This window comes from Podarcis filfolensis, assembly GCF_964270895.1.
Source record: "Podarcis filfolensis genome assembly, chromosome: 6".
Taxonomy (NCBI): domain Eukaryota; kingdom Metazoa; phylum Chordata; class Lepidosauria; order Squamata; family Lacertidae; genus Podarcis; species Podarcis filfolensis.
Window position 1 is genome coordinate 49,805,845 of NC_139609.1, and position 9,968 is coordinate 49,815,812.

At 45.8% G+C, this 9,968-nt stretch overlaps 1 pseudogene across 1 annotated transcript; it reads right to left on the bottom strand.

Moving 5' to 3' along the window:
• Positions 1-1,001: 1,001 nt before the first annotated feature.
• LOC310765252 (exosome complex component RRP4-like) lies at positions 1,002-2,016 on the bottom strand (annotated as a pseudogene). Its single transcript has one exon. The product of its transcript is annotated as an exosome complex component RRP4-like (transcript).
• Between the last annotated feature and the right edge of the window lie 7,952 nt (positions 2,017-9,968).

The following is a 9,968-nucleotide window of genomic DNA, read 5'->3' on the forward strand; positions in this document are numbered from 1 at the left end:
CACCACCAGTGAAAAGGCCCTGCTCCGTGTAACTCCTGCCCTGTCATTTGATAGAGTGCCCGCCTGCCCTTTTTCTTGACATGGAATGCTCTCTGTTGGAGTCTCCAGGTCCAGTACAAAGAGCATAAGTAGGGAGAGCAGGGACCTTGAAGTTCCCAACAACAAACTAAAAATGCTTTTGCATCAAAACTATCCAGCAATATCAAGTTATATGAAAACTGGTGCTACTAACAGTAATCCTTCTAGTTGGTTAATTGGTTTGGCAACTTCCATGCACATGACGTATGATGCTAATTATTTTCCCCAAAGAGTTAATGATAACTAATCAGAGGCAGCTACAGGAGAGCTATGAGATTCAGGTGAGAGTCAGATGCCTGGTCAATCCCAGCAGGTATATAAGAGGATGACCCAGCCTGCCTAGGCCCTGGAGTTCGGAACGTGAAAGTACTGAAAAGAATGAAAAGAGTGGCTGAAAAGAGACAGATGAGATGGGTTAATCTGATGCACCACCACCACCACCCCACCCCATAGCAGGTCAATACTAGAAGTTATCCCCATCTGGGATATCTTTATCCTTACATCATTCATTCATTCATTATTATTTTTTAACAACTAAAGTTTATTGAAATATCTCCAGTAAAAAAAAAAGAAACGAAGAAAGAAATAACCCCCCCCCCCGCATGCACACACATAGCTTGAAGCATCCACAGTATCATAGATGCTTTTTACAATGCTGACGACATGTAGAGGATTGTGATGCTGCATTTCGGCTAGGTCAGGGGCTGAGGAAGCAGTAGCCATTGAGAAGCTGTTGGACTCCTATCCTGCTGGAACCCAACTTATCAGCCCCTGCAGGTAGTACAGCTGGTGGTTGGGGGTGTGTGAACTGTAGTCCAGCCTCATTGGGAGGGCCACAGGTTAACAAAGGATACCAAGATTATTAAAGCAAAAGTTCTCATCGCTTCCACAGTTCCCCTTTTTCTATTCGGTATGGGATTTGTAATGAAATCTCACACTGGAAAAAAGAACCTTGGGGAGGCTAGATCCCTGAAAGGAAAGGACCATCACTGCCTCACCACTTTCCCTCTCCAATCACCCCTCCAGTTCCAGCAGTCTCTGACGCGTCTTCAGCACAATCTTCTCCATCACCTCTGGCTTGAGAAGGTCCTTGATCTCAGGAGAAAGGGAGGCCTCGTAGCAGTAGAGGATGCTGGTGTCATAGAGCATCAGTTTCTGCTCTGCCAGAGCCACAACGCAGTTCCGGAGTCGGGAAATCACTTCACGGTCAGGCAAGGGCACTGGCTCTAGGTTCGTGACGAATGCCCCAGTCTCCTCATTCTTCTGTTTGAGTATTGGGTAGATCCAGATGAACCCATTGTTGCCTAGGATAACGGAAGCCCCACAATTAAAATCATAGAAATGGGTCTTCTGCTGCTTCACGAGGGAAGGGGACACCTGGATGAGCACACCTTAGCCAAGCTTTCTGTATTTCAGACTCCGTGTGTGCAGCGATACAGCACCATCAGAGATCACCGCTTGGACTTCTGCACCGATAAGGTCCCCTTCCTACAGGTAATCTCACATTGCCAGTTCATCCTCTGCTGATCTCCGCCTCAGCTCCCCTCCTGGAAGATTCATGGATGAAAGGAGCAAGACAGAATCCAGCCTGGAATTGGTCTCGACTTTCCACTGTTTCTGCTGAACCTCTGTGATTCGTCCAACCACAATATCACTGACTTCGCCATTGTATATCGTTTTCAAAGTTTTCACACAGACCAGCTTGTTCACCCTGTCCACAACACCAGCCACAGAGGCAATGAGCTTCTCTTCTCCCAGGTATGTTCCATGGCCTCTCATGTATCCTGGGTCAGTGGTGATGGTGTCCCCTGGGGCCCCCAGGTCCTTGTCCCACTTGCCCGCCCTGCTGGAGAAGCTCTGAGCCAGGCGAGGGCAGGGAACTGGGTGCCGCACTTCCACGGATGTCATCAGGGCCAGTGCTGCTGCTGCTTCCGCCATCTTGACTGCTGGCATGCAGCCGCATGATTCCCTGAAGCGCTGCCTCCGGTTCTGCCTTTTTAACTCCTGGCATGCACGCCTCATTCATTCATTTTACTTATTTCAGAACTTATAAACATTCAGGGAATACCTAAGTAGTGTACAGAAATAAAAATGTATTATATATATTGGAAAGTGGTTCTTCTGTCTGTCCATCTGTTCTCTATAGGTTTGGCCACCGTTGCCAAACTCGGCACAAGGCTTCCTGAGGTGGGGGAGGCAGTTTTCATTGATGTTGGGATCCCAGGTACCATTTTGGAACAAGATAGAATGAACTATCGCTTTGGTGTGACTGCTCGTTTTTTGGCATAGGTTTGGCTGCCTCTTGAGATATCATTACCAAACGTGGCACAAGGGTTTCCAAGGTGGGGGGTGGGGAACTTCATCAACATTTGGATGCCAGACACCATTTTGAATCAAGATGGTAGAAACTCCCAAGATGGCCCAAACTCACAAATTACACTGTTTAAAAATCATACTATTTTTTTTTCATTTCTACAAATTCCTGGGAAGCACAGGGCACTCCCCGCTAGTAGAACCTAGAGAAACTTCTGTTCTATAGTCCTATTTATACAGAAACATCTGTTCTATGTTCCTACATGTTGACTATCTGATGTATGTTTTGTAGCAGGAACATAATTTCCATCCTTAGGTTAATTTCTCTCTGAGTTAATTACTGGGTCTTGCTTTCTAATTGGAAAATAACCAGTTTTAAGATACAATCTAGTCATTCTTGTTTCAGTTTCCTGGTTTGACTGTGCATGAGTGCTGCTGTCAAAGACAACAAATGTATCTGAATATGAAATACATTTCAGTTGAGACAAGGGAATATGGAAAAGAGCATGGCATGAGCAAACCAAGTCGGAGACCAGCATGAAGAAAAAGGAGAGAGCCCTCCTTATGAGCTGTTGTTCATTTATTTTCCTAAGGAACTGGGTACACCGGACATTGAATAAGACTGCAGCAAGCAGCTAGGTAGTTGCTGGGACTGCAGATATTAATAACTGATAATGATCTATGCTTTGTATGTGGTCCAGTTCGGTAGGTCCATGTTACACAATAGTGTGAACTTGCATTGGGTTCTGTTACGTAACTGGCAGTGTAGAGAAATTGGTACGAACAAGTTGAGATTTCTAAAAAGAACTAACTGGCAGAGACAAACTTGCCAACAACTGAAAATTCAAAGAATAGGTTTTCTTCTTTTCCCGATTTCGACCCCTTGGTACACTATCCCTCCATTAACTACATATTAACATCAATATAACATTTCCCACTTCTAAACCACGCTGGCAGCAAAATCAGCAAAACCAGACCAGGCATTTTGTACTTTTTCTGGCCACTTTCTTAAATTGTGAATGTTCAAAGTCTAACCACTAAAGTAATTTTAGAATTCAATATACATTTTGTTCTGTTTCGCTCTAAATTCCAGTCTGAACTGAGCTACAGTCGATCTCTTTCGCTCCAATCCTAAACACAATTACGTTAGAGTCAGTCCCATTGAACTCAGTGTGGTTTATTCTTGAGTAGGCATGTTTAGAATTACATAGTTAATAGTGCTTGATCAACTCTGTGCAACTCTGGAAAAATATAGCAGTTCCTGGAAGTTGGCTATATGTTGCAAAGCTGTTAGAACATATCTCATTCATCACATTGCTTTGAAGGCATCAGATCCAGGTAATCATGGACATGGGTTTTCCCCCTGAGCCCACTAGGGATCATGGTCTGCTTGACTTAGATGGTCTGGCCCAGACCTAGCCCAAGCGCTAGGGTTTCATGCAGGAAAAGGAGAAAGGGAAGTTAAAGGTAGCTCAGGTCCTGGGAGAGGCAGGGATTGGGGCCACTCACTGCTCCCTCACATGCATGGGCAAGTGAGCGGTACCAGCCCAAGACGTGTTCTGCCAGCTCAGGTTTGAGTCATCACATAGCCTAGCAACCTTTCTTTAACTAGGTCTGTTGTTATACTCAACTTTACAGCCACAGCTGACAAATTCTGGAAAGCAGGAGTTGCAACAGAAGGACAGCGTGAAAAAGGTGCCACCAAACTTGAACTAGCTCCCATACTGTACTGCAGATTCTCTATCTCGCAACTAGGAACTGTTCTGTCCAGGGCACTGACATCTCACCTTTCGTCCAGAAGCAACACAGGAAAGAAAGGCAAATAGAATCTAAATAGCTTCTGTTGACAGATAGGTATAGAGGAATGTATGGCAGCCACACACACATCACTGAAAAAAGCAAATGAATCACCTAAAAGAAGGACACAGATATATATAGTAGCATATGGAAATTTATATAAAATTTCCATATGCTACTTTACAGGTAGAGATGGAGATTTTATAAATAATTGCTATAATTTGAATCAAAATCCAATACATTTTGCTATAGCAGACAAGAATTTGACCAAGTCACCTGGGTACCTGCTTAGTCTGCTGACATTAGGTGCTAATGTCCATGGGCAATTTCAGTGTCCCTGCTCTCCCTTTTTATGGTTCTTCATCTTTCAAATAGAGGACTGCCTAATAAAAACACCTTACCATTCTAGATCGGCGTTCTGTGGTATGAACGAACCTATTAAAATCTGGTCTGGCAGTCAGAGACAGAAACAATGATGGAAGCAAAGGGCTGGCTCACATCCTCCTAGTCAGACCTTATGCACACATGGCAGTGGGGATCACTCAACATCCTAAGTACAACAGAGCACAATAAACCAATCTAGTTTGATAGGAAGGCTAAATGCATCTGATCTGAATTCAGCTAGTAGCTTCTGGACTGCTGTTTGGTTGCTATAGGCTGAGCAAGGCGACCAGGTGAAAGATGAAAAAGATGATCCTACATCCACAATAGTTCATGTTAATCAACTTTAATTAAATGTAAGTTTGCATGGTAAGCTACACCTACTGAAATGCCCTCTTCTCTTCTGCATAAAAGTGCAGAAGCCCTGGATAGTTTAAGGCAGGGGTCAGCAACCTAAGGCCCATGGGCCGGAAGTGGCCCACAGAGGTTGTTTGACCGGCCCACGAGCCACCTCTGAACTGAGCCGCCTGCTCTTGCACTGCTCTAAACCGGCGCAGCGCGGCGACTCACTTCCGTGGTGCCGAAAATCGGTCTGCGCATGCGCAGACACCGAAAATCACATCTGTATACATGCAGACGCCGAAAATCATGGGCGTGTGCGCTCACGTGTGTACATGATCCGGCCCACTGAGGGATCTCCGTGGGACCGATCCGGCCCAGGCAAGATAAACCTTGCTGACGCCTGGTCTAAGGCTAAGGCTGAGGCCATTATATGAAAGCACATGATGGTTATGGAAACAAAATGGAGCAAGAAACAAAAGTATGTTGCCTATGTTACTTGTGCGTCTTTTCTAAACACATAATAAGAGTTCTACCAGCTCAGACCAAAGGCTCACCTAGTCCAGCATCTGTTTTCACAGGAGCCAACCAGATACCTTTGGGAGGCCTGTGGGCCGGACCTGAGTGCAACAGCCGTCTCCCCACTTGTGATTCCCAGCAACTGGGTTCTAATATTCAGGGCAGGCTCACTTATGCGGCCAGGTGAGGCAGCCACCTCAGGTGGCAGGATCCACAGAGGGGGGTGGCAGCACACTCCTTGGAGGCTGCACCGGCCGCCTCCTCAGCAGCCCTCTGCCAGGCCGCTTCCAAAGTGGCGTGTTGGCAATAGGAGGCACTGCTGGTCTCCTCCCACCCCTAAGGGGGAAATGGTTGGGGCTGCCTTCTGGGGTCTCTTAGGCTCTGCACTCACCCTGCGTGGTTCAGAGTGGTCCCCCCCCACCTCCCGTGGCCTTTGAGTCCCAGTTCAACCATTGGGTAAGGCTGATTTGATTTTCCCTCTGGTTGCTGATGTAGCTCTTCACTCTTTCTTTATTCCCTGGCCGGGTGGGGCACACCATTTTGTGGTTTGCCTCAGGTGGCAAAATGTATTGGACCAGTCCTACTAATATTATCTTTTCCCTATTCACTTTCTTTTTTTTCTCCTATCCACTTTCTCGGTGCCACAAATAAAGTTATACACCTCTATCAAGTCTCCTTTTTCTCACATTTTTTCTAAACTGAAAAGCCCCAAATGCTATAATTGATTTCATAGGGGAGTTACTCCAATTCCTTTACCATTGGGGTGGCCCTTTTCTGAATCCTTTTCAGATCTGTCATGTGTGCTTTAGTTGAGATTCCTACATTGCAGGCCATTGGACTAGATAACTCTTGGGGTCCCTTCCAACTCTATGAGTCTATTATCAACATTGTCATTTATGAGGTGTACAGTGGTACCTCGGGTTACATACGCTTCAAGTTACAGACTCCGGTAACCCAGAAATAGTGCATCAGGTTAAGAACGTTGCTTCAGGATAAGAACAGAAATCAGGCTCCGGCGGTGCGGCAGCAGCAGGAGGCCCCATTAGGTAAAGCGGTGCTTCAGGTTAAGAACGAATTAAGTACTTAACCCGAGGTACCACTCTAAATATAATTTTCTGTGTGAAATGTCTTTCTATATCCTTTAACCTTCTTTTATTAGACCTTTTGAACTGCCATGACAGAAGTGTACAGACCTTTCCAAACAAGTTACTTGAATATGATATTGCACAGTTGTTTCTAGGTAGTCAGAAACTTCACATACAACAGCCCTATAAGGTTTAGACTACTACCATATCCCTTCCCCTTATATTGCAGGTGTAGGAACTAAAACAGGATCTTGCCTGCAACCACTTACAATGTAATCCTATGCACTGTAAATAGGAAAATCCTATGCTTACTCATAAATAAATCCTATTGTTCCACAGAGTGTGTGTAGGATTGCAGCCTTAACATGTCTGTAGCTGAGCTGAGGACTTCCTGACTCAGAGCAGCTCACACTTACAAAATAATCCCAAGCACATTTACACAGAATAAGGTTCCTCTGAGTTAAGCAGTATGAGTATTCATATTTGGGGTTGCGGAATCTAACAAAACCTACCCTTCACTATTTCACAAATGAAAACGAGCATGCTCTGGTAATACCCCTGTTCTCCTACCAAGGGGTACAAGAAGTTACCTTATACCAGGTCATGCTTTCTCCGCCTAGCCCAGCATTGCCCACTGTGATCAGTAGCTGGGGTAAGACAGGTGGAAAAGAGTACAGGTTTCCTGCACTTTTAATAGTTGTATGTAAGACCAAATTTCAGGAGATGTAAACCGCAGGTGGCACTATGGTCTAAACCACAGAGCCTAGGGCTTGCCGATCAGAAGGTTGCCGGTTCGAATCCCCTCAACGGAGTGAGCTCCCGTTGTTTGGTCCCAGCTCCTGTCCACCTAGCAGTTCGAAAGCACATCAAGTGCAAGTAGATAAATAGGTACCGCTCCAGTGGGAAGGTAAATGGCATTTCCCTGCGCTGCTCTGGTTCGCCAGAAGCGGCTTAGTCATGCTGGCCACATGACCCGGAAGCTGTCTGAGGACAAACGTTGGCTCCCTTGGCCTATAGAGCGAGATGAGCGTCACAACCCCAGAGTTGTTCGTGACTGGACCTAACTGTCAGGAATACCTATATCTTTGCCTTTAAACTTGCATGAAAAACCTGCACCTGTTGAAATTCCCTCTTATACACAAGTATTAAAAGTGCAGAAGTCCTGTCTTCTTTTTCATCTAGCCATTCTTCTCCAGCCAGAGGTTTTCCTCATCACTTATTATGGAGATTCCAGGACTGAACCAGAGATTTCCTAAAATCCAAAGCATATGAGCACCACTGAACTAAAGGGCCTTCCCTAAAGGGAGCATTCCACATCCTTTAATTTAATTCTCTTTTATACCTCTAGAGCTGTCATCAGAGATGCCTACAGGCTTTTCCAGACAAGTTAATTTAACTTACGATTGTGCACTTGCTTCTAGGTAATCAGATTTCACACTCAACAGTCCTGTGAGGTAGACCATAGATTGCTGCAAGTTTGGGGTCACTGGCCATAAACCCTCTTTCCATTGTACATTTCTGAAGGCTCTTCACCACCACCTCTACACTGTTCTAATTTATTCCACAATAGTTAACCTGTCTTGCACTGGCTTCCAAAACAGGGTGTGTTAGTAAACTAACTGTAATAGTTCCCTTAAAAAAAAAAGGATGTTTATTGGAATGCTTAATCTCTCGAATCTTGTTATTGTTACAGAATAGCTGTGACTCACACATTCAGCAGCATTTATTGGGGGCTCGAAACAGCGGCGGACCTTTGGGTCTCAAATTCAAGTGGCGCCCTGTGCAACGCTAAAATTCAGCACCCCACCACCACCTCTCGCCTTCCTTTCTACATCATAGTTGTGGCACCCCCTGCCATGCCCCCAAGTCTCCACACCCAGTCACATGGAGGATGGAGCAAGCCTGTTATTGAAGAAGGGTTAAAGGCTTCTCTCTTTTGAGCTGGAAAGGTTGTATGCTTTTGCTGATGGTACTCCTAATATATCTGATATGTCAATGTGGGAAATTTTTAAAAATCCTCCCCCTCACATTTTTCTGGGTCACCCTTTTGCTGCAACAGTTACTAAGTCCCCGCTCCCAAGACGCATAGTTCTCCTTGTGACTGTCTAGGGCAGGGGTCGGCAAGGTTTAACTTGCCTGGGCCGGTTCACTCCAGTGGAGATCCCTCTGTGGGCCGGATTGTGCGCAGGTGTGAGTGCACGCATCTGCGATTTCCGGCATCTGTGTATGTGCAGACACAATTTCTGGTGCCACAGAAGTGAGTCCCTGCACCACGCTGAGCCGGTTTAGCGCAGGGGGCTCACCGAGCAGGCAGCCCGGTTCGGGGGCAGCTCGTGGGCCGGTTAAATGACCACCATGGGCCACTTGTGGCTCTTGGGCCTTAGGTTGCCTACCCCTGGTCTAGGTCTTCCCTGTAGTTATTCTCTCTAGGGGGACTTTGCAGGAGGCATGTGGTGCAAGGTGCTCCTTTCCTCCTGGGATATGAGCCACACCTGCTGCAGTGAGTTTCCTTTCGGATGCTGTTATTACTCAGGTATGTTACTCATGCAGCTGTGTGGGAGCAGCCTTACTCCGGTTGCCAGCTCCCACACTGTCTCCTTCACTAATGGGCAGGTGTCACTGGAGGTTGTTTACAGCTCTGTGGCAGGTTGACAGCTCTTTTCTTTGCCCTTGTCTCTTGCCCATGAGTATGCAGATCCAAGCATGCCCTTTGATGTTCTGCCCCACTGGCACTTATATACAGCTGCCATGGTCCAGAGAGAAGGAAGTGCCCATAGTTCATGATGCAAGTAGGATAAGGTTAACTGAGTTTATCAGAACTGAAATAAAACAACAAGGAACAGCTCATGTTGACGGTGTGTCCGCCAGAAGCTTAGCATTTAATGCAACAGCTGGAAACCAAAACAAAAAGAAAGATGCACAGAAATCCAGGAGGGATGAAAATAAAACAAAACGTACAACTATTACAGGAGTGAATCCTGCAAAGTCCTCAGGCCAGTGCTTATTTGACTGCTGTGCACCAGGAAGTTCAGGTTCTAATTCTGCAGAATGAAGGGTCATTTAAGTGCTATCACTATAACAAACTAAGTGGCTCACACAGCAATGGTAACTGCTAAACAAACAAATAGAACCTGTTTGTAAGCACCACATAGACAGCCTACAGAATTCCCCAGAAAAAGGTGTGTGCGTGCGCGCACACACACACACACACACACACACACCAGTTCTCAGGTAAAGTATTCATTGACCTCAGCACTCATCCGTTCAATTAGATGGTAATGAAGGAACATTCCTCAGCAGCATCTTTATTGCTGAACACTTTACTTCCTTTCCTTGGTGTCCTTTCATCCAAGAGACTGCTGATGCAAGACAGGGAGCATATTCTAGGAAACAGCTTGAGTAGCCAAATGGCTCAAACCAAAGGAACATATTAAATGAGGCAGAGAGAAAGAAAGA